At 33.8% G+C, this 22,671-nt stretch overlaps 1 protein-coding gene across 1 annotated transcript in view; it reads right to left on the bottom strand.

Annotated features, from left to right (window-relative positions):
• Positions 1 to 22,671, bottom strand: part of RSPO2 (R-spondin 2) — a 234,721-nt gene that overhangs the window by 186,572 nt on the left and 25,478 nt on the right. The gene's annotated exons all lie outside the window — the stretch shown is intronic.

The raw sequence follows: 22,671 nt of genomic DNA on the forward strand, positions 1-22,671 counted from the left end.
GGTGGTGCACTGAATATAATACTGAGGTTAGCTAAGGTTAGGAAGATCCAAGTTCAAAACCTGCTGCAGAAATTGGCAAGTTCTATGACCCTGGTCATTTAACATTTCTATGACTTAGTTTCTTCATATGAAAAAATAATAATAGTAATGCCTATAATCTTGGGTTGCTATGAGGGCAAAAGAAAATAATATCTGTAAAGTGCTTTGCAAAAAATTTAAGGACTAGCCATGTGACCTTGGGTAAGCCACTTAACCCCATTGCCTTGAAAAATCTTAAAAAAACAAAAACAAAAGCAAAAATTTAAGGACTATGCAAATACTACTAGTTATTACTGTTATTGTTGCTATTATTATTATTTCAAATATTCAAATATTAGTTCAGAGTGGTTTAATATCAACTCCAAAGAAATTCTCTAAGGATCTGTATTTTAACATTGTTTTCAGTACCTGGGATAATAAAATCATAGATGATATGACTAAAAATTCACAGATGAATGATTATATCTATGTGTTTACAAGGGAGAATTCTATTGTGGGATAAGTATTTCATGGTGAAAAAAGCAAAAGAAAGAAAATATTTTTAAAAATCAAATCTTCAGATGGCAAAAAGCTAAGAGGAATGGGCTAATGCAGTAGTTAACAGGATTACAAAGGTATTGAGTTAAACAAAAAGTGAATTTAATGGGGGATAAAAGTAAATGCTTCTATTAGGGTTCAAAAAAACTTATCAAGTAAAACATGGAACAAGAAGTTAATCTGAAAAAGGATTTGGGAATTTTAATCAATTGCCATCTGCTTCAGTCAATAAGCATGAGATAGCAGCAATGAATCACTGCTGTTTACTAATGGAGTTGAGGGAGAGGGTGACAGGGATAGACAGTTCGTACTCTATCCATAAGAAATTCAAATTGGATATATAACCTAAATATTGAAGGCAGACAACAGAACTTACATTAGATTGAAAGATATAGGATCTAGGACTAGGGAGGTTATAGCTACTCTATGTTTTACCTTGGTCACCCATCAATAGGATTTTATGACATTTTAATAAAGATATTTTCAGTCATTTTTCAGTTGTGTTCATCTGAGACCCCAATTAAGGCTTTCTTGGCAAAGATAGTAGAATGGTTTACCATTCCTTCTCCAGCTCATTTTACAATTGAAGAAACTGAGCAAATAGAGTTAAGAAACTCACCCAGGGTCATACTGTTAATAAGTGTCTGAGGCAAAATTTAACTCAGAAGATGAATCTTTCTGACTCCAAGCACAGCATTGTATCCACTGAATCATCTAGATATTGGCAAGTGTCAGAGTTTCTGTAAATTAGCTGTTGGGATGGTAAAGGACCTTAAAATAATGGCATATAAATACCAGCTGAAAGAAGTGGGGTTTGCTTTATAGACTGGAGGGGGAAAAAAAAGAGATTCTTAATTGTGGACTTCAAGTGTCTGTAGAAAATAACATGAAGGAATGACAGAATTTGCTCTTCATAGTCTAGAGGACAGATGTAGAAGTACATATGAGAACAGATTTACACTCCCTGTAAAGAAATAATTTCTAATAATTACAACTATTCAAAAGTGAAATGTATTATAGGAAGGTAGTAAAAATCCCTTCAACACTGAAAGTCTTCAAACAACGACCAAGTAATTATTATTATTCAGAATAGTATAATAGGGATCCTTTTTCTGTTATGGACTGAACTAAATGGTCTTTTGGATATATTGACCTTGTGCAAATCACTTAACCTCTCACTGCCCACCAAACCTGTTTTCTTCAACCATAAAAGAAGACATTGAAGTAGCTGGTCTCCAAGATCCCTTCTAGCTGGAGATATATGATTATAAAATAATCATATTTATGTAGACATGAAAAATAATTTCCCATTACAAATTGAAATCATCGATAACACTTAAAATTAAGTATATATGGAATATTATCTCAATTCTCAAGGGATAACTTCTAGGAACCCCCAAGGACAATTTAGCTAAAGTTTATTCCTGAGTTAGTATGGCAGAAACTTGTATTAGACCAACATCTCACACTCTATACCAAGATAAGATCCAAATGACTACAGAATTTAGACATAAAAGACAACATTATAAGCAAACTCTGAGATCAAGAAATTGTTTACCAGTGAGATGTATGAAAAGGGGAGCAGTTTATGATCAAGGAAGAGAAAGAGAACATTAAAAAAAACTAGATAATTTTGATTACATTAAATTAAAAGGCTTTTGCATAGTCAAAACCACTGCAACCAAGATCAAAAAATATAATAAATTGGAAAATTTTTACAATTAATATTTCTGACAAAGGACTCATTTCTAAAATATATAGAGAACTGGATGAAATTTATTTTTTTAAAAAAAAGCCATTCCACAATTAACAAATGGTCAAAGGATATGCAGAGGCAATTTACAGATGAGGAAATCAAAGTGATACATAGTCATATGAAAAATTGCTCCAAATCATTACTGATTAAAGAAATACAAATTAAAGCATCCCCAAGGTACCACCTCACACCTCTCAGACTGGCCAATACAACCAGAAAAGGCAATGAGCAATACTGGAAGGATGTGGGGAAATACAGGATAACAATGCATTGTTGGTGGAGCTGCAAACTCATCCAACCTTTCTGGAAAGCAATTTGAAACTATGCCCAAAGGGCAATAAAAATGTGCATACCCACTACTGGGTCTATACCCTGAAGAGATCACGAAAAAGGGTAAAATCATCACTTCTACAAAAATATTCATAACAGCCCTGTTTGTGGTGGCAAAGAATTGGAAATTGAGTGAATGTCCATCAATTGGGGAATGGCTGAATAAATTGTGGTATATGTATGTTTGGAACACTATTATTCTATTAGAAACCAGAACGGATGGGAATTCAGAGAAGCCTGGAAGAAATGACATGAACTGATGCTGAGCGAGATGAGCAGAAGCAGAAAAACATTGTACACCCTAACAGCAACATGGGGATGATGATAATCTGAATGGATTTACTCATTTCATCAATCAGGGACAATTTAGGGCACCTGCAATGGAGAATACCATCTGTATCCAAAAGAAAGAATTGTGGAGTTTAAACAAAGACCAAAGACTATTGCCTATTTTTCAAAAAGTTATCTTATTATGTAATTTTGCTATCTTTTATATTTTATTTTTTTCCTTTAGGATATGATTTTTCTCTCAACACATTCAATTTTGATCAATGCGTAGCATGAAAACAATATAAAGACTATCAGCCTGCCTTCTGTTGGGGGGTGGCGGGGAGAGAAGCAAGATTATGGGGGGAAATTGTAAATTTCAATAAAAATAATTTAAAAAACAAACAAAAAAATTTATTCCTGGCATGATTTGTTTCAATCATTCCTCTCTCTCCAAATCTTCCATTTCTTTGCCAAACCTCTTTCAATTACAATGACATCTGGGATAGTCACCATACTAATTTGTATTTTAGCATTTTTACTTTCAAAGCTCCTTATCTCCATTTTTAAGAAGAAAGATGTAATCCAGGTTCAAGGTATGAGGAACTTGGAGAAGGAAGGAAGGAAAACATGAGAGAAGAGAGACCAGGAATGCATTATTCACTGACCTTGAATGTTTCTCATATACTAAATTTCAAAAGTTGACATTTACTTGTTATAATGTAGTAGTACAGTCATTATCAATGTGGTGCTGATGAATGGAACAGTAAGGAGTGGAAGGGGCATGAATCAAAGATATTACAAAGTGTCTGTTTGTAGCCATATGTTCTCAATCAATGATGAGGATGATGTGGAAGTCGGAAGTCTGTGAAATATCTTGATATTAAAAAAGCAGAGAAAGGAAGGACCCATATATACCAGAAATATTCATAGAAGTTCATTTTTAATGGCAGCAAAGAACTAGAATAAAGTAAATACTTATCAACTGATACAAATTGTGGTACATTTCTGTAAAAGAATGATGATATGAAGACTTTATCATCAGAACTAGTAAAGATATATATATATATATATATATATATATATATAACTGTGATAATGTAAATGAAAACAAAGCAACAAAAAGTGAAACAACATCAAAGGGCTATCAAGACTGAGCTAGTCAAGTCAATAAGCATTTATTAAGCATACACTATGCATCACTGTGCTATGCACTGAGTATACAAAGAAAGCTAAAAGAAAAAAATGCCTGCCCTCAAGGAGCTCATAGTCTAAAGAAGAAGAAAACACACAAGCAATTATGTACAATCAACTTAGAAACAAAATGAATTGGGGATAATTTAACCCACCAATGGATTGCTGATCTGCAGGAAAGGGGGAAGGTCTCTAGAGGGGAAGAGAGCTTTTCTACACCAAGAATTTCATATATATATATATATATATATATATATATATATATATATATGACATAATATATTCACAACCAATTTAAAAAAATCTCTCCATAGAAGTCATATGGCAATGCAATTTTGAAAAGATGTCAGATTTTCAAAATGACTTTGGTAACAGAATTATTTTTTGTCCAAGGATGAGTCTACAGATTATAGGCTGATCTACAGATGTTTGGCTAAAGTAGGGTGATGGATTTAACCACAGAAGTTCTTCTACTACTCCACCAATTTACTAATATCAAGAGAGACTGCAACCAACACCAACAGACTCATGGAGCCTTAGGATTACCAATCCAAATACTCAATGCAATGAATAACACATATCAAAGTTTTCCCAAAAGAGCAGTTAAACAAGGGGATACCAACTCCTACTATTTCATAAATGAATTTTTGTTGCTTTTCTGAAACATTTTTATATCCAAGTAAAGTATCCCAAACAAAATAAATATCATTAATAATCACAGAAGCCACCAGTGACCTGTGAAGTTACCTTGAAGTAATCAAACCTCTGACAGTTGCTTATACAAGTAAAACACACTTGCCAAAATGAAAATTGGCTGCTTTTCCAGGAAAATAATACAATGCAGACAAAATAGTCAAAATGTAACGTGAGTTCATTACAGTAGCAATGGAAGAACTTTAAAAGTCTAAACATCTTTTCTGAATTACATTGTTATCTTGAAATAATCAGCATTGCACTCTCTGATTTTTACTTCATCTCAGCAAAAAGAAGTGCAAAGGCTGTCAATCATAAATTCAGTTTTCTAATACTCGGGTTCACAACTATACAAATTGCATAACTTATACCCAAAACATTGGGAACCTGGTTGAACACTGTGCTCCACTGACATGTTGGCTAAAAATCCAATCTGGTTTGCCAAACTTCTATTGATTGATCGACAAAAACATTTTGAAAAAAAAACACTTCATTGATCCACAAATACCACCCTCCAAAAATCACTATAAGATGATTTAAAAGAATTTTCCCCAAATCTCTAAATTTCAATATATAAATATCCAGATACTTAAATATGAATCTACTTGTCTCCGACAAGTCTATCATGCAGTCCATCAAAAACATTCTAAAAAGGAGGAACCTACTATTTCCTCAGACAGTCATTTCACCTTTGAATATCTCTAATAGATAAAATTTTTTTCATGACATCAAACTCAAATAATTCTGCTTCCTTGGGAATCTATCCATTATTACTAGTTCTTTTCTCTACAATCAAAGAGAAAGCATCTAACCCTTCTTTGTACATGGCATCTCTTCAAATAATTAAGGATAGTCATCATACCAAAGTCCCATCTCCAAAGCTTGTCTTCTCCAGCATAAATTTACTTCTTTCAACTAATCCTTGTATGACATTGCTTTCAGACCCAAGGGGACTCTGAGTTTGTCAGCATCGTTACAAAAATGTGATAGCCAAAACTAAATAAATTATTTTAGTTGTGGTCTAATGAGCACCCATGAGACTATCACCTTCCTGGTTCTGGACACTTAACCTCTGTCAATGAAACTATTCAATTCTAGGTATTTTATATAAGGTCATAATTTTATTTTTAAGAAGTCAGAAATCAAGTCTCTCCCTGTCAGGGCAAAATTTGTACAAGCCGTAACTTGAATCGTTTTGATATTAAAATCAGACTACTAGATATCAAACAACTTTTTTGGTATTAACTTTTAATAGACCGGTGAAGCTTATGGATTGACATCCTTCTCAGAATGGTTTTTAAAATATAAAAAAAAAGTGGGACTGCAAAGGAAATTATAATGATAAGTTATCAAAATATTTAAAATAAACAAGTTTATAAAACCCCAGATTAAGGACTTCTGGTCTAAAAATACCTAATTCAATAAGATATGACATATCTGTTATTATAAATATCTCTTTCCCTCCTATATCTTACCCTTAAATAGAGAGCAGAAGAGTAGACCACATGTTTTGTTGGTCCTCAGCAATTTCTCCTTAGAGGTTCTGATACCCTCCTCTTCTAGAATGGAAACACTCTATAACTGCTCACAAACTCTTGCATCTAAAATTCTTGGGTTTTCTTCCTTTCTGAACTGCCCTTCCTACAAAATCTGAATGTAGTTTTAATAGAAAAGTTATACGACAGGGAATAGGATATAATATCCAAACAAGTTGATGGGTTTTTTTTAATTTTGGATATCCTTTTAGGATTAAGTTTCCTCAAGGAACTTTAATGTAAAAAAATGAGGTAACTAGAAATTCAACTCATTGTATTAATCCCCTAATACAATAAATTTGGGGTACACTGATGAATCAGATTTGACAGCCCTAGATCTCTATCTAGAAGAAAGAGAAGAGAAATTGAAGCAACACTATCAGAGCTATAAACACAAACAGTAACAATAAGAAAACACTGGTTTGGTTTCATAGTGTTTAAACATTTTTAAAAGCTATCTTTCCCCTTTAAGAAAAGGGATTATGCAAGAACCACATTTTGAAGAGAAAAAAGAAATCACTTTGCAGGGTTATCAAAAGGATTGTGCCTCAATTTGTTGAAGGAATAAAGGAAGGAGCACAAGCAAGGAAGCTTGAGCCAAAGAGATAGAAAAGGATTAAGTTGGAAGAAATTCAGAATCTTCTTTTCCATGAGGCAAAAGAAAAAATAAAGAAATGCAATGCAATTGTCTTTGCACCAGAGAAATGCTCACTTATAACATTGGATCCTGCCTTCAAGGACCTTCTACTGTCAGAGAGAAGCCATATTTGAAATAGGTCTTAAAGGACAGAAAGAACTTCAGTGGAAATATTAGGAAGTGAACATTCAAGACAGGAAATGACTTAGGCAAAGATACATATATACATGGGGAAATCCAAAGTTATTATTAGATTGGAATGTTAGGGGATAGAGGAGATGAAGAATAATCTAAAATGGATCAAATATACAATGTGTATAGGAGAATAAAATAGGAGAGTAGGTTGTGGACTGATCATGGAGAGAAGGAAGCAAACAAAAAAAATTAGATAAACTTGTATAACAACCTCCTCAGAAGCTAACAGAAAATGAGTTATTTTTGTTGCTGTTCTTACAACCACTCTAATGTGCCTAAGTTTGATACCTTTGATGACAACAACCACCAGAGGCAGTTCTAGGATGGAAGAAAGAATACTTGCGGAGTCAAAGGGTTTATGTTTGTGTCATGACTCTGCTACTTACTACTTGTGTTATCTTGAGCAATTTAAACTCTTTGGCCCTCTAATTCTTTTCTCATTATAATTAAGAGGCTGAAAGATTTCAGTTTTTCCATGATTATAAAACAAGTACCCATCTTGGATAGAGATACTAGGGTAGGGCCTGAAACAGTGGTCAAACACAAAAGGGTTCCAAAAGAGAGAGGAAAGGAAATGTCAGCATTGAGCACAGCTGGTTCTCAAGAAGTTTAACCATGAAGTAGAATAGAGATACAGGACAAGAGATAGTAGGAATAGTTGGATCAAATGAGGGCTGGGTTTTTTTTTAAGATGAGGTAGAATTAGGTATGGGTATAATCTGCAGGAAAGGAAGAAGTAAAGAGACTGAAAATAACAGTGAGATGTAGAAAGCAAGAATATCATAATAGAGTAACTGGCTGCTGGGTAGGGGAGACAGAAGGGAATAGATATAAGGTACACAAGGTGGATTTGCAATGACAAGAATAAGATGACTCCCTTGTGCCACCAAGGGCTAAAAGAAGAGATTTTGGGTAAAGATTTTTTTTAAGAAGTATGAGATGAGAGTCTCAGCTGAGAAAGTGGGAGGAATTAGAGTAGTAAGGGTAGTCTTTGAGGCAGGAGGAAGAAGTTTGAAATAGCTACTATGAAATGATATGATAGTGAATGATAAAAATGAGTCACACTATTCTTCCCACTGTGTCCAAGTAGCAAAAATGGAAAATCAATTTCTGCCCAACAACTAAAAGGAATCAAGTTAGATTTGTCCTTATAGTTCAGAATCCAACTATTTATTCAGCTAATTTTTATGTTCTCCAACAAGTTCAGCAAAAAAAAAACACAATCTTTGATCATTGTATTAATTTATGGATACATTTGGGATCATTCTGTATTAGAAGTAGAATCATGATTACCTTGCTAATATGAGGACCCAATATAAATTAGATAAATCTGTAGGAAGCTCAGTTGGTCATTTCATCATTTCCTCAAGTTCCCTCCAGAAGTCAAACAAAGGATACCAAGAAAGACAGAAGACAGCCTCTGCTACAAAAACCTCATGATCTAATGTGGGAAGAAACCACATTAAAAATAAGCTGAAAAGTGGGAGAGAAGTGTGGAAGAGGAGGTGCATGTCATGGCATGGTATGGAGGCAGGTTGAAAATCTATAGCAGGAGAAGAATTATAAGGTGGCTACCATGGTCCCTTCCATTTCCCAGCAAAGGAAGGGAGGGAGGGGTGTGAGGATAAGAATACTCAGAGGTTGCAGGTTCAGAGTTGATGGAATCTTGAAGAAAAGTAAGTTAATGGAGACAATGATTAATGAAATAGTATATGAATAGGAACTGAGGCAGATGGAAGAAATTAAGGATTAGGGTTTGGAAAGGTCTAACTGGTAATAGGACAAGGGAGGTAAGGGGTTCAAGAGTAGAGCATAAAGGTGAGTTGGTTTGCCACAGAGTTGAGAGAAGTAAGGAAATCAGTGCTGGAACAATAGCTTGGGAAAGCACTGAGAGATGGAGGAACTGGGAGTTACTATGAAGACAAAGAATAGGATTAGGGATGATTAAAAGATAAAAAACTATAAGACAAAGGAATTACAGAATATATGAACATAGATGTAGAAACACATGTGAAATGATTGAATAAATATTAATAAATGTGTTGAAGTTATATCATATAAGAGTACAAGTTCAGGGGACAAGAAAAACTGTTACCTAGACACTGCACTTATCATGGAAAAAACATTGTTCCAAGTGGAAATGAATATGAGAGCATTCTAAAATATTTTTACAGTTATGATAATCATCCAAATAGAACACAAAATCTAATTTAAAAATTCAAGTCGTTAAGTATTTCTTAAGTTGCACACTGTGCCTTCAAGAAGCTTCAATTTTAATAGGAAAAACAACCTTAATTTACTATGTACCAAACACTGTGTTAAGTGCTTTAAACATAAATAGGAAAATCAAGACTGTCCCTGCCCTAAAGAGAATCATATTCTAAAAACCTATCAAGATCTTTTAGTGGGCCAAAGGTTTCTCCCTCCTGCTGTTCATCATCTACTTAGTTGTCAAAGTGATCTTTCTTAAAATTAAAGTCTGATTATATCATCCTCCTGGATAATACCTTGTCACTCTATTAAATATAAAATCATTGATTTCAATTTTAACGCCCTTTTAAATGCTTTCTCATTCATCTTTCCAGCCTTTTTATATCTTTCCCCACTCAATACAAACTGATAAATTGACTCTAGCCTCCTTTGCTGTTTCTTCTACAAAAAACTTTCCATCTTCCAAACTGGGCAATTTTATTAGCTGCTCCCCATTCCTGGAATGTTCTCCCCTCTTTATTTCTACCTCTTGGTTTTTCTCTGGCCTCTTTCCAATTTCAGTTAAAATCTCTTCTTCCATAGATCTCTCCTAACACCCCCCTTTAATTCAGATGCCTTCTATTTCCAATTATCCTATATGTATATTATTTACACATAATTGTTTGCATTTTACTTCCTCCAGTAGACTAGGAGTCCTTGAGAGAGCAGGGACTTTCTTTGCAACACTCAGCACAAAGCCTTGCCTATAGTAGATACTTAATAAATGTTTACTGAGTGACATCTTTCTTAGCTTAAGCTCATCCCCCAAATTGATGTGTATGTTCTCTATGCTTTCTTGAAGAAAAATGTTAAATAGCCTTACTGAAGAGAAACTCTTTCGATAAGTTGACAATAACTCATTAAAAACTATGTACTGGAGGATTTTACTCTTCAACCATATAACCCATTTCTCCATCTTGTCTATAAAGCTGGTAATAAGTAATAGTGATATAGCTTCAAAACATTATGAAGAAACATGCTATCTAGTTCCAAATAGAGAGATGATAGCCTCAAAATGTGGACTGGAGCATTTTTTTCATAGCCAATTAAAGATTTTGTTTTGCATGACTATATATATATATATATATATATATATATATATATAATATATATATTTGTAATGTTCTATACATAGTAATGTAAACATATTTGTTTTTCTTGCTTTCTCAATGAGCGGAAGAGAGGAAAGGGATAAGAGAATTTAAAACTGAAAATAAAATAAAAATGAATTTTAAAAATTAATGATGGTGATAAATAATCATTATGAAAATAACCTTTAGAAACAAAATTTGAAAAAGTAATTTCAATACATTCTCTTATCAGAGGATCAAAACATCCTTGAAATATAGGTATGTGTATTATTCCTAATTTTTTTTATGAGAAAGCTGACCTCACCTAGGGAGGTTAGATTACTTGCAAATGATCACATAGTTATTATTGTCAGAGGTGGGATTTAAATCTATCTTTCCTGACTCCAAATTCAGCATTCTATAAACTATACGATTCCATTCTAATAGTATGAGAAATGCTTTGTTGAAATATAAGCAGATTAATCAGTTTTCAATGTTCTCTTCAGTCTAGTTACCCAGCAAACGAAGTCCATATAATATAATCATATGTTAAAGAACTCATACTAGTTCTTAGCAAGTGCTGCTTCCTTTTCTACATGTTCATTAGCCATCCCTTTAATAATAAATTCAATAATTTTACTGGGAATTAAAGTCAAACTTGTAGTTTTTTATAGTCCACAGACATCACATGCCTCCCACTTCTTTGAGAGATTAGGGCAACATTTAAGCTGCTCCTTTCTTTCAACACCTCTCTTTGTTTTCCATGATCTTTCAGCAGTCACTGACAGAATCTAAGTATAGTTACCAATTCCTAGTTCCCCTGGGATTTAGTTCTATCTAGTTATGATCCTGATGATCATCAAGAAGAGTCTCCTTGACCACTTTTTATCTACTCTGCAAGAATCAGGGAACCTGAGAAAATTCTAATATGTAAGAATGATTTTAGCTGAACCCAAGTCATCTCTGATCATTGTCTGCAATTATAATCTAATATGCCTGTTTAGTTGCTCTGTTTAGTTACCTTCCCCCCTCCCACTTCTTTACTTCTTTACAAGCTAGCCCACTAAGATGTGTAAAAATAGGCAGAATACTTACTCTGTCTACCTCAAAGCATTGAGAGGATCAAATAACAAAATAATATGGTAGCTAGCTGTAAACTGTTATTATTTTAAATTCTTAAAATAAGCTGCATCTTGTAAGATTATATAATAAGAAAACCTATACTGGATGAATGTTCTTAAGATTTAGTGAAAGCCCAGCATAAAAAGTAACTTCATCAAATTAACACCCAACTTCAAAACATCCACCTTAAACAATTATAAATTTCTCATATTTGTCCCCCTCACTGTTTCTACATGAATCAGTTGTAGGTAAATCTTGTTTATGTGAGGGAGAGAATTGGCATGGGGTGAGGGGAGGCGGAGGGAGGGGAGAGAAGAGTTGGTCAGAAATGTCACAAACCCCAGAGAATACACAATATGATCTACCTGGTTTAGTGATCATGGTTCTGGACATGAATAATGGAAGACCTTTCTGCTCCTTCAAAATATCATCAAGTATGCTCACACTGTTAATTGTCCGATAACTACAAAGTAATGGAAAGTCTTAATAGTAAGACAGTCTACTAATCTCTTCTCTAGCGGAAAAGGGAAGCAATACCTGCTGAGTGGGTGAATAATATCACATAAGTGAATGAATATCCATCATCAATGAGTATCCAAGCCACCAATAAGACCAAGAAGATTCACTTCTCACCAGGCAGAGCTCTGGACATTTCTGTCAAGCCCCAGAAATCTCTTCATCCAGGAAGATCTCATCACATGTCAAAAATATCATCTGACCTCCTCGTGGACAGAGCCTACCAAAAGCTCCATTTAAAGAATGGACCCAGGCCAGCCATTTCTCACCACACTGCACTCTTTCAAATTTCATCAGTATATTTCGATGCTAGATAGCTTCCTTTCCCTAGCCCTACTTCTCAGAAAGGGAAGAAATATTAGTTGTACTGTGAGAACTTGATAGATGCTATTGTGAGGATGAGAATAAATTAAGAGGCTAGGCTAGATCTAACAACTTTGCCCATAATTGTACAAAACAATTGGTTAAGTGACTACATTTTATATCCCTCATTCACTAGTTTAAAAGTTAATAGGTTTTTATTAATATTGGAAGTATCATTGCATCTTTTCTAACATGAACCTAAGAAGGATAAATAGGCATCAAATAAATTGTTTACCTAATTTGATGGTTCAATTAAGTTATATCTCTCATAGCCTCAACCAGGGTAGTGTTATGACATGGAAATCATAAATGAAAACTCTTTTTTTTCCTTTAAAAGTGCTTCATTTAGGGGTGGCTAGGTGACGTAGTAGATAAAACACTGGCCTTGGAGTCAGGAGTACCTGGGTTCAAATCTGGTCTCAGACACTTAATAATTACCTAGCTGTGTGGCCTTGGGCAAGCCAGTTAACCCCATTTGCCTTGCAAATATCTAAAAAAGTGCTTCATTTAAAAAAAATCAAAAAATTGGAGAATGACAAGTGCCAAAAATAAATCAAGGCTGGAGTTTACAAAGTGAAATTTAATATAGTATTTTCTTTATCAAAAAATGAGATAGTAAAAAATATTCTCTTTTATGAGCTAATTTATGAGTAAATCATCCATCAACATATCAATACATGCCTCCTTTTTTCTAGAAACAGTGAGGGGAGAGAGGAAAGTATACTCAGCAGGACAGGTGAAATACTATTAAAACATAGTTGGTCACAAGGACAGAATAAGACATCAATAATCTCCATACTATTTAAATAGCAAAAAAGAAGACATCTTCCAGTGACACAGATCTATGTCCTTTAATCAACCACTTGAAAGAACTTAAGATTCAGAAAGTTCAAATATTCTGCTAATTGATACCTGTAGACTTACAGTATATACTGTTAAATGACTCATTAAACTTAACCAGACAAGATCCTTGCCCAGCAACTTGACAAAGTATTAAAAGATAGAAAATAATAGAAATTGAAATATGTGGGCAATAAAATGCAGACATCTGGAAAACTCAATAAAATTTACAGTTAAAATTTTGGCTATCTGGAGACATTTCAAGTTTGCAAAATAGATCTTAATCTAGCAATGTATTCCCTACAGTCCTATCTTAGAACAGTGCGTGGAACATAATAAGTTCTATATAAATGTTTAATCCCCACTTTACCTATACCAAAATATAAATCCAAAATTAATCACTCAACAGCAGGCCTTAAGCACAGAGCAACAAACACAGGGGGAAAAAGATTCCTAGATTATACCAGAAGCACTAATTGGCTGACCCACCATGCAAAAGATAACACATATTTTGATTTGTGATTCTGTAAAAGGTCAACTTTTCATTATATAAGACAAGACTAATGGAGAGGGGAACAGAGACACAATAGGAGACTGCTAACCTAAAAAATGGTTAAAAAAAATAACAGTCAGAGAAGCAGACATTAGAAAGTTAGCTATTGTTGAAGGCAAATCCTAAGATAGATTTTTTCTCTCAAAGGTTGGAAGACTTCTTGAGATATATTCTTGGACTTAATTTACTAGTGACTCTCCAGAAAGGCAGGTAAGTAACAATGCCCAATTCATTCTATATTTATAAGAAAGGAACAGAGGATCAAAAAGTCAGCTAGTTGTAATATCTTTTCAGGAAACAAGTGTCAGCACCACTGTTAGTCTGAATGGGTATATACTCATCTCTATTACATCACAGTAAATGTGATCCAATAAGTAACAAAAAATGAGTAAATTATATTCAGTATAATCAGCAAGAAAAGATAGATCATTCAAGAAAGTTTGCAAATAAAAATAATTTTGATACTGCGAGGATTAATCCTCAGTCATTCATAACATTATGTAAAAAAAATGTAATGTCCTTAGAATACCAGATATCTTAGGCTTTAATGTACTTTTAAATTCCTGAAAATGACAGCATCATGTTTTCAGAAAAGAAACAAGCTATTTCCAACCCAAAACAGTCTCCTTCCAAAACAGGAATTACAAAGGAGAAATTCTCATGTTTTTCATTTCAAAGTGTTAAAAAGGTTTTAATTATTCAATAAGGAAAATTTGAGCCTCATCCAAGTCATGTTTCATTCATATTAAAAAAGTGAATTTTCCATAGAAAGGCAAAGTTACTTTTTATTTCACTTTTAAATTCTTAAAAGATGGGATTTTCATTTAATATGCTTGTTGTTCATCCTTCATTTTTGAAGAGGACCAAGGACATTATGGAGTTATGTCTTGACTTGCACCTGAATTGAATTGAAGTCAGGCAGAGTTGGACAAAGTCATCAGACTCACACTCTTCCAGAGTTATCAAAGTCTACTGGCAAGACAAAAATCAAGATAACTGACTATGGCCCAGGATGCAGTGGATAACATTGACACTTTGGATGTCTTACCAGGACCTAAGGGCTCCACATTGCTTATTTCAGGCACCTTCCTTACTATTGGAACAAATTATTCTCATGGACCCATTCTGCCTGGGAAATTCTTCACATACTTGGGACAGACATCCCTTTAACTCGCTGACAGATTTGGAGGGTAAAGTCTGTCAGTTACCCTTATCCTAGTTTGGCCCTAAGATAGTTTTATTGGAGTGTAGTCACTGCACATGCAACACACTTTTAGGAGCTACAGGTGAGAGCTGGGTGAAGGTAGACAGAAAAGCAGCCCTGAAAAGGACTCAGCAAGCCCTCATACCAGAAGTGCTGGTCCTCCCTGATCATTCCATGCACTCCTAGAGTCTGAAGCTTGACCAGTAATACATATACATTCATTATGATACTGTGCAAGGATACAAGCCAACTTCAGGTCAGTTCCATTTTCTTTTGTTTTTACTTTAAACTACAATTAAAATTCAAGACAGAAGGAGCTATTTTGAACATTCTTATTGGGTCATTTCTCTCTAAAATTTATTAACGAAACAAACCACTACAGAAATTATCATGCTGTTTTAACAAACACAACTGCTTAACACATCTCCTAGTCTGTAGTTTAGATAGAAGTATGGAATCAGAGACATAATAGCTATGGGACCATGTATGGCATAGAGTCAGAGACATAATAGTTTTGTGACCATGGGCAAGTTATTTAACCAGTCAGCACCTCAGACTGATCTTATTTATAAATGTTCTCCATACAGATCAACACAGCTCAGACTTTTTTTTAAAAAATCATTCTACAAGGATAGCTACAGCCACTACCTAAGGAATATTTAAATAAGGTTAATACATTATGCATAATATATTCAGTTTCAAAAGACAAAGTGATACCTGTTGTAAAATGGTAATTTACAAGTGACTCTTCCTGACCTGAGATTTTAATTTAGGACATTGTATATTATGATGGCCAGAGAAACATCACACAATCAAGTCAAGAAGTGGTTACTACTGTACTAGAAGTCAGATCCAAAGTACATGTGTACATCTAAGAACAGAGCTGGGCAACCAAGACAATGAACAAGCTGCAAATGTCCACAAAACACAAAGCTATTTTTCATTAGGCAAAACTAATAATGAAATTGATTTTCCATTTTGTTTAAATCCCAGCACCTAATAATGCACTGAAAGTGCATAATAAATCCTTCAATTGTTGAATCCCACAATTCCTTTCCCAATAATCATTACCTGAGCCTTTCTAGCACCCCTCCCCAACTGGGAAGTCACAGTTCAGTCATCAACTACACTCAGTTCTTCCCAGAGAATAGAGGATTACCATCCCAGACTTGACATTGAACATAACAGACTACAGTGACATCCTATATGCCCTTCCATGGAATCTTCATTATTGGGTATTTTCTTCCCCATTTAGATGTCAGCTTTTAGGACCACAGAACTATCTCACTTTTCTATCTGTAATCCCAAGTTTAGTACTATACTGGCACATACTAATCATTTAATAAAAGCTTTTCTATACCTTCATTGAAGAATAATTTGCTTAAATTCATACCCTTAAGCAGTTTATATTCAAGTGGAAGGTATGGAATGGAAACTCAAAAATTAAAATTAATAAGCATATTCTTGGACATTAAACAAATTAAATACTTAAAACATTTAAAGATACTGAAGCTTTGGGGGATCAAGAAAGCTAAACTTCCTAAATAGAAAATTAAAAATAAAAAAAAGGCAAAAGAGGTTCTCCTAGGTTGATCCACTAAGAGAAGTTAAAGTATATTAATTGTTCTTAAGGCAAATTTTAAACTAAATATTTTTTAAATCCTTAAATGACTTGAGAGCATAGAATTGATCTCTATGTCATATAAAAGGTATGTTCAAAAGTAATCTGTTCCTGGTATTTTTTCCTCTCCTTCAAATGGGTTTTCCAGGAATGTTAGTAGGAAACAACATTTAGATTTCAATATTTCTTATAAATTGTTTTATCATTCCAGTTGATGTATGAACCCTTACATTCATTTACACCAATTCAATTTCCACCTTAAATCAGTATAAGATTGTTTAAAATTGTATACATTGACATGGTCCTAAGAGAGAATCAAATAAAAATACTCCAAATAAAAATACAACAAAAAATACTTTAAGGACAATAGTTGAGGTAAAAGTAGAAAAAAAAGATGATGTCTATAATTATTAAGCACTGGTCAAGGCTAATAAGAATGAAATTGTGATTTAAAAACAAAAACTTTCCTGCCACTCAAACATTGAAGCCAAGCAAATCACTTCCTTTTCATTTGTTCAACTCAACTGAAAACTGTGCATGAGAAAATCCAGAAACAGTTGATCTGGAACAAGTAAAAATTCTAACCCTGAAGGGGCTCAAATTTAGGTCAAATTTGGGGAAACTAATCCTTCTCAGGTAACAGTTACTTGTATTCTACCACAGCCATTTGATTGCCTCATATTTTTTCTTTCCTCTCCTCCTTAAGCCTTACAGAGTGTGTTTAAGTAGCACAGACTAATGTTATTTTACCCAATGAGCCTCAGATTACATCAGCCTGAAACTACTGTTATGTCCACTTACTGGCTGCTCTGAAAGTTGTTAACAGAAAACATTATCAGAAGATGGCTAATAGAATTCAGGTTTTCAGAAGTTCAGATTACTTTCCTGATGGAAAGAACCAAAAATGTTTTGATGTCAGGTTACCCACTAATGTTTCAGTAAACCAAAAAATAACTATTGGAAGTTTTCACCTCCACTGTCATATGAGGAAAAGACCTTAATGGAAATGGAAGAGAATTTTGTTTATACAGTTCTAACTTATCTGGTCTACCATCCACCCAAGGCTTCTTTTCAGGGGTCCATATGTCTGATTTCTTCAATATATGGAGCCTTTGAAAAATTACCCCTGCTAATGCAGATTAGCAACTTTTCTCCAATTTATAATCTTAAAGTTATGTGGGTTATTTGTCTAGGGTCCCACATTCAAGGCATGACAAAAGGGAATCTCGAACCCAAATCTTCCTGTCTGAAACCAGATTCTTTATATACCACCACATTCTACATTTTATAAAGGCATTTTAACAAGCCCATTTAGTCCTTTATTTGCAACATCTACATGTTTAACCAAGAAGCCACATAAGTAGAACACCTTCACAAAAAAAAATTAAATTTCAGTGTAGCCTCAAAAGAATGACAAGCATTGTATTTATTTGGTAAATGTTGTCAAAAATTAATGGAAAGGACTCATTGCAAAGCAGTTTGGAAATAAATAATTTTTAAACCATGAAGATTAAGATAAAAAAATTTAAATAAACCTCAGACTACTAGGACCCAGCAAACTAGAGCATCTCTCATATCTGTTCCCCTACTCAAGATTACTCAATCTTTCTAAAACACTGGTCTTACCCTGACATTCTTCCATTCAAGAAGTATCTCATTATTGACTTTAAGATTAAATACAAGCTCCTCGATTTGATATTAAATCTTTGTCTTTAAATAAAAAAACTATGAATAAAAGACTATGACTTAATCCCATTACTGATCAATTCAGGAGTTTTGATCTGGTCACTTTCTGAACTAAGTAGACTCATTCCATCTTTAAACATCTTGATATTCACCCTCCATTTCTCTGCCATATTGATTCAGTTCTCAGTACAATATCTGATCAGTATAGCCAACTGCATCACAAAATTGCCTTTTATTTTTAATTGGAACACAGATCATTATTATATACTAAATTTAAAAATTCAAATATCTTATTACAAAAATGTTTATCAAGGGGAAGCTAGGTAGGTGCAGTAGATAGAGTATCAGCCCTGGAGTCAGAAAAACCTGAGTTCAGATACAGCCTTGGATATTTGACACTTACTATCTGTGTGACTTTGGGCAAGTCACCTAACCCCAATGCCTCAACCAAAAAAAAATGTTTATAAAACAATGTTTAATCAAACACATAAGTGCTGTCAAAGATTGACCATTAGTTTATAATATGTACATTTGGCTTTCATTTATGAAACAGATACAGTGACAATTCATTAATAATGAATTTAAAAGGTCAAATATTTTAAAATTTGGCAACTGTCAAATAATGATATGCATATAAAGAAATTCTAAGAGTTAAAATATGATAGCCTGAACAATGTAGATTTTATTCTTGCAATAAGTCTCAATAACTTGGTTTTCACTCATCTCAAGTCTCATAATAAAAAAAAATAAAGTTCATAGAAACAACAAAAATATTAATTTTGGCCATATCATCTACACAGGAGGTGTGGGAGGGTGCCATAGCAATCACAGGTAGGACCTGAAATTCAATAAATCTAGTAGTTTTTTAGGAGTGAAATAATTTGACCAAATATAGCAGGTAGAATGATGGTATAAATATCTAAATGGTCCTTGGCAGAAAAAAGGTTCCCCATCCCAGATCTATACCATAGTCACCAAAAAAGCATGCTGTCATCTGTAGGGTTCAGATTCTGCGTGCTGTTCCTAGGTCTTTGAAAATTAAATCTGAATATTTCTGAAGGGAAAACTCATGCCATCCCCTAAAGGAAGCCTTTCCCAATTTTCTTAGATGCTACTGCTCACTCCTTCCTCTTCAAATGGTGAAGAGTATTGCCTTTACATTTAAATTAATTTATTATTTTAAACCTTTATAATTTAAAACATGTATCCTTCTACCCCTATAGAATGTAAACTGCTTTAGGGTAAATTTTTTTCTTTTCATTGTGTTTCTGCATTCTGGTGCATTGCACCAGATGGATGCTTAATAAAAGCATACAGTATTGGAGCACCACCTGTACTCCACCTCTGAGAAGCAAAATGAGTTCCTTCTCCCACCCACCCCCAAAATGGTCAATATCAGATATAAAGGTATAACCATCACCACCTTAGGTGGAGATTCAGGTCTAACTTCTCTCTATTGCTATAATACCATTTATTGATCAGTGACCTTTAGAACTTAAATCCTTGTGCAGCTTTAGGATGGTAAGTCAAAGAAAGTCTCAAGTGTTACATGTACTCTCCCTGAAAAATTATTACACTAAAATATAATTTGAAACAATAAGGCTGTCTCTTTATTTTTCATTTCTCCAGAAGAGAGCCTAACTCCTAGCATCCTGTTTAGAGTTCCTGTAATAAAAGGATAAAGTTCAAAAACATGAAATACTTTGCCAAGGGAAAAAAAGTATTCATTAAGTATACTAACAGTCAAATTCAGTGCCTACTATATATTTTGATAAGTGCTGGGAATAAAAAAAAAAAGGACAGAAAGCAGTCCCTGCTCTCAAAAAGCCCAGAGTCTAACAGGGGAAGCTATATGCAAACACCTATGTGCAAACAGGGTACAGACAAGATAAATTGTTGAGATAACCTTAGAGGAAAGACTTTGAGATTAAGGAGTATTGGAAAAGGTTTATTGTATAAGGTTGAGCTTTACCTGACACTTGAAAAAAGCCAGGGAAATGAATAAATAGGAGGAAGATTATTCTAGGTATGGGATATAGTCAGTGAAAATGCACCAAGTCAGGAGATGGGAATCTCTTAAGTGGGGTACAACAAGGAGGCCAGTGCCACTGAAGAGCTCACATTTAACTCTCCTTTTAGATTTTATAAAGTGCTAGACACACATTCTCATTAGTTGTTTTCAGCACTCTGAGATAAGAAGTATGATATTCTCTCAAAGATAAAAGAACTGAGACTCTGAAATAGATTTGTCAAAAGTCCTATAACTGATGTCAGCAGAGTATTGTGATTCAAAAATAGGTCTTCCAATTTTCAACCCATTTCTCTTTCTCTTGTGCTACAATGTATCTGAGCACATACTACGTAAGCATTGATTTAATTGCTTTTTTCTCACACTACTCCATGAATCATTTTTATATTTCTTTTGTTTGAGTTGACACATCAAATATCTTACCTCTATGGTCATGGAGAGAATTCTTAACCAAGCAGGGAAGAGGTACACACAAAAGATAAAATAGATGGTTTGATTTCTTGAAATTGAAAGAGTTTTGCATGAACAAAATCAATACAACTAGGCTGGGAAGGGAAACTACTTTGGGGGGGGAATATTTATTGATCATCTCTGCCAAAAGTCTGATATCCAAGATAAATTTGGAATTAACCCAAATATGTAAGACCAAGAGCCATTTCCTAATGTTTAAATAGTCAAAGGATATGAATAAAGTATACAAAAAAGAATTGCTAACTATTATAATTATGAAAAACTTCCAAATAATAAAAAAGCAAGTTAAAACAACTCTGAAGATTTGCCTCAGATATAGCACACTGGAAAATATGATAAAAGAAGAAAAAATTCAAATTGGAAGGATAGATACACTGGTACACTAATGGTAAATTTGAATTTTTTGAACTGATCTGGAAAACCACTTGAAATTACACTGAGGAATGGACAAAAATATTAATACTCTTTGTCCCAGAGAATCTTCTTCTTGAAATAATGTCTCAAAGAATTTAAAGCACAAAAAAAGCGATTTTGTAAAACAAAGGATAAAGATAAAATTGAAGATGAAAACCCTCTCAACTTATAAAACAAAGAACTTTTAATATAAACTAACAAAAAATCAATGAAATTCCAGCTAATTTTATTTTTTAAAAATAATATAATAAACTTATTAGTCAAGATGGCAGAACAGAAGCAAAACAGTCCAATTCTCACATATGTCCTCTAGAAAAGATTCAAAAAGAGTGACAGACCTGAATAATGATTAGTAAAGAAAGAAGTTGGCAAAAGGTATCACTTTTTGAGCCAGGGAAGGCAAGTTCAGGACTGAGAATCCTTTTGACTGACAGTCTCAGAGTGCTTCTAGCCAGGAAATAAACTTCAGGACTGTCAAGTCTCAGAATGGTTAATCACCACGAACCTTTGGGGGGGGGGGGGGGCGGGTAAACATGGATTTGAGAGACAAAAAAAAAATATGGCAAAGTTTCTTCTGAGAAGGCTAAGCTCAGTCAACATATCCTAGGGTACATGTATGTTTGTAGAAACCTACTATGAGACAACTTTGACAGTCTTGAAAAAACTCAACATTCTTGCCCAGAGATTAAAAGAAATCTTGAGGCCTACTTGTCTTTAAATCCGAAGGAATGTTCAACAAGAGGACATAAAATAACACAAATTAGAACTAAAGAGGGACCCCATCATCCCACCATTAATATGTGAAGCAGTTCTAGTGCAATGCTGAAGCAAAGTTTCAATTAATGAAGTAAAATTTGAAAAGCAAATAAACAAAAACTGAAAATAAATAAATTTCATGGATACAGGGACATCAAGGACCCAAGATAAGAAGAGATTAATTTCTCAGTCTATGAGCAAAACCTCAGATAATCTAACAGCTTAACTACAATTTCAATCAGAATTCTTCTAAGAGATTTCTTTTAAAATGATATTTTAAATAAAAGTGCTAGAGGGGGAAAATGGATGAAGTATAAACAGAAGACTGGTGATGTTAAAAAATGGACTCTGAAAATTAGAAAAAAAAAATCAATAACTCCATGAGACAACAAGAATAAAAAAGCCAACAATTAAAAAAAATGTATGTTTTCAAAAATAGCAAACAGAAAACAAGTCAGAAAGACATGATTTAACAATCATTGAACTACCTGAAAGCAAGAATGCAAAAAGGCTGGATACCAAATTTTAAGAAATCATGAATGAAAACTGCCTAAATATAGTTGAACCAGAGGTCTAAGTGAAAAAAGAAAGAA

This window comes from Macrotis lagotis, chromosome X (genome assembly GCF_037893015.1).
Source record: "Macrotis lagotis isolate mMagLag1 chromosome X, bilby.v1.9.chrom.fasta, whole genome shotgun sequence".
Taxonomy (NCBI): domain Eukaryota; kingdom Metazoa; phylum Chordata; class Mammalia; order Peramelemorphia; family Peramelidae; genus Macrotis; species Macrotis lagotis.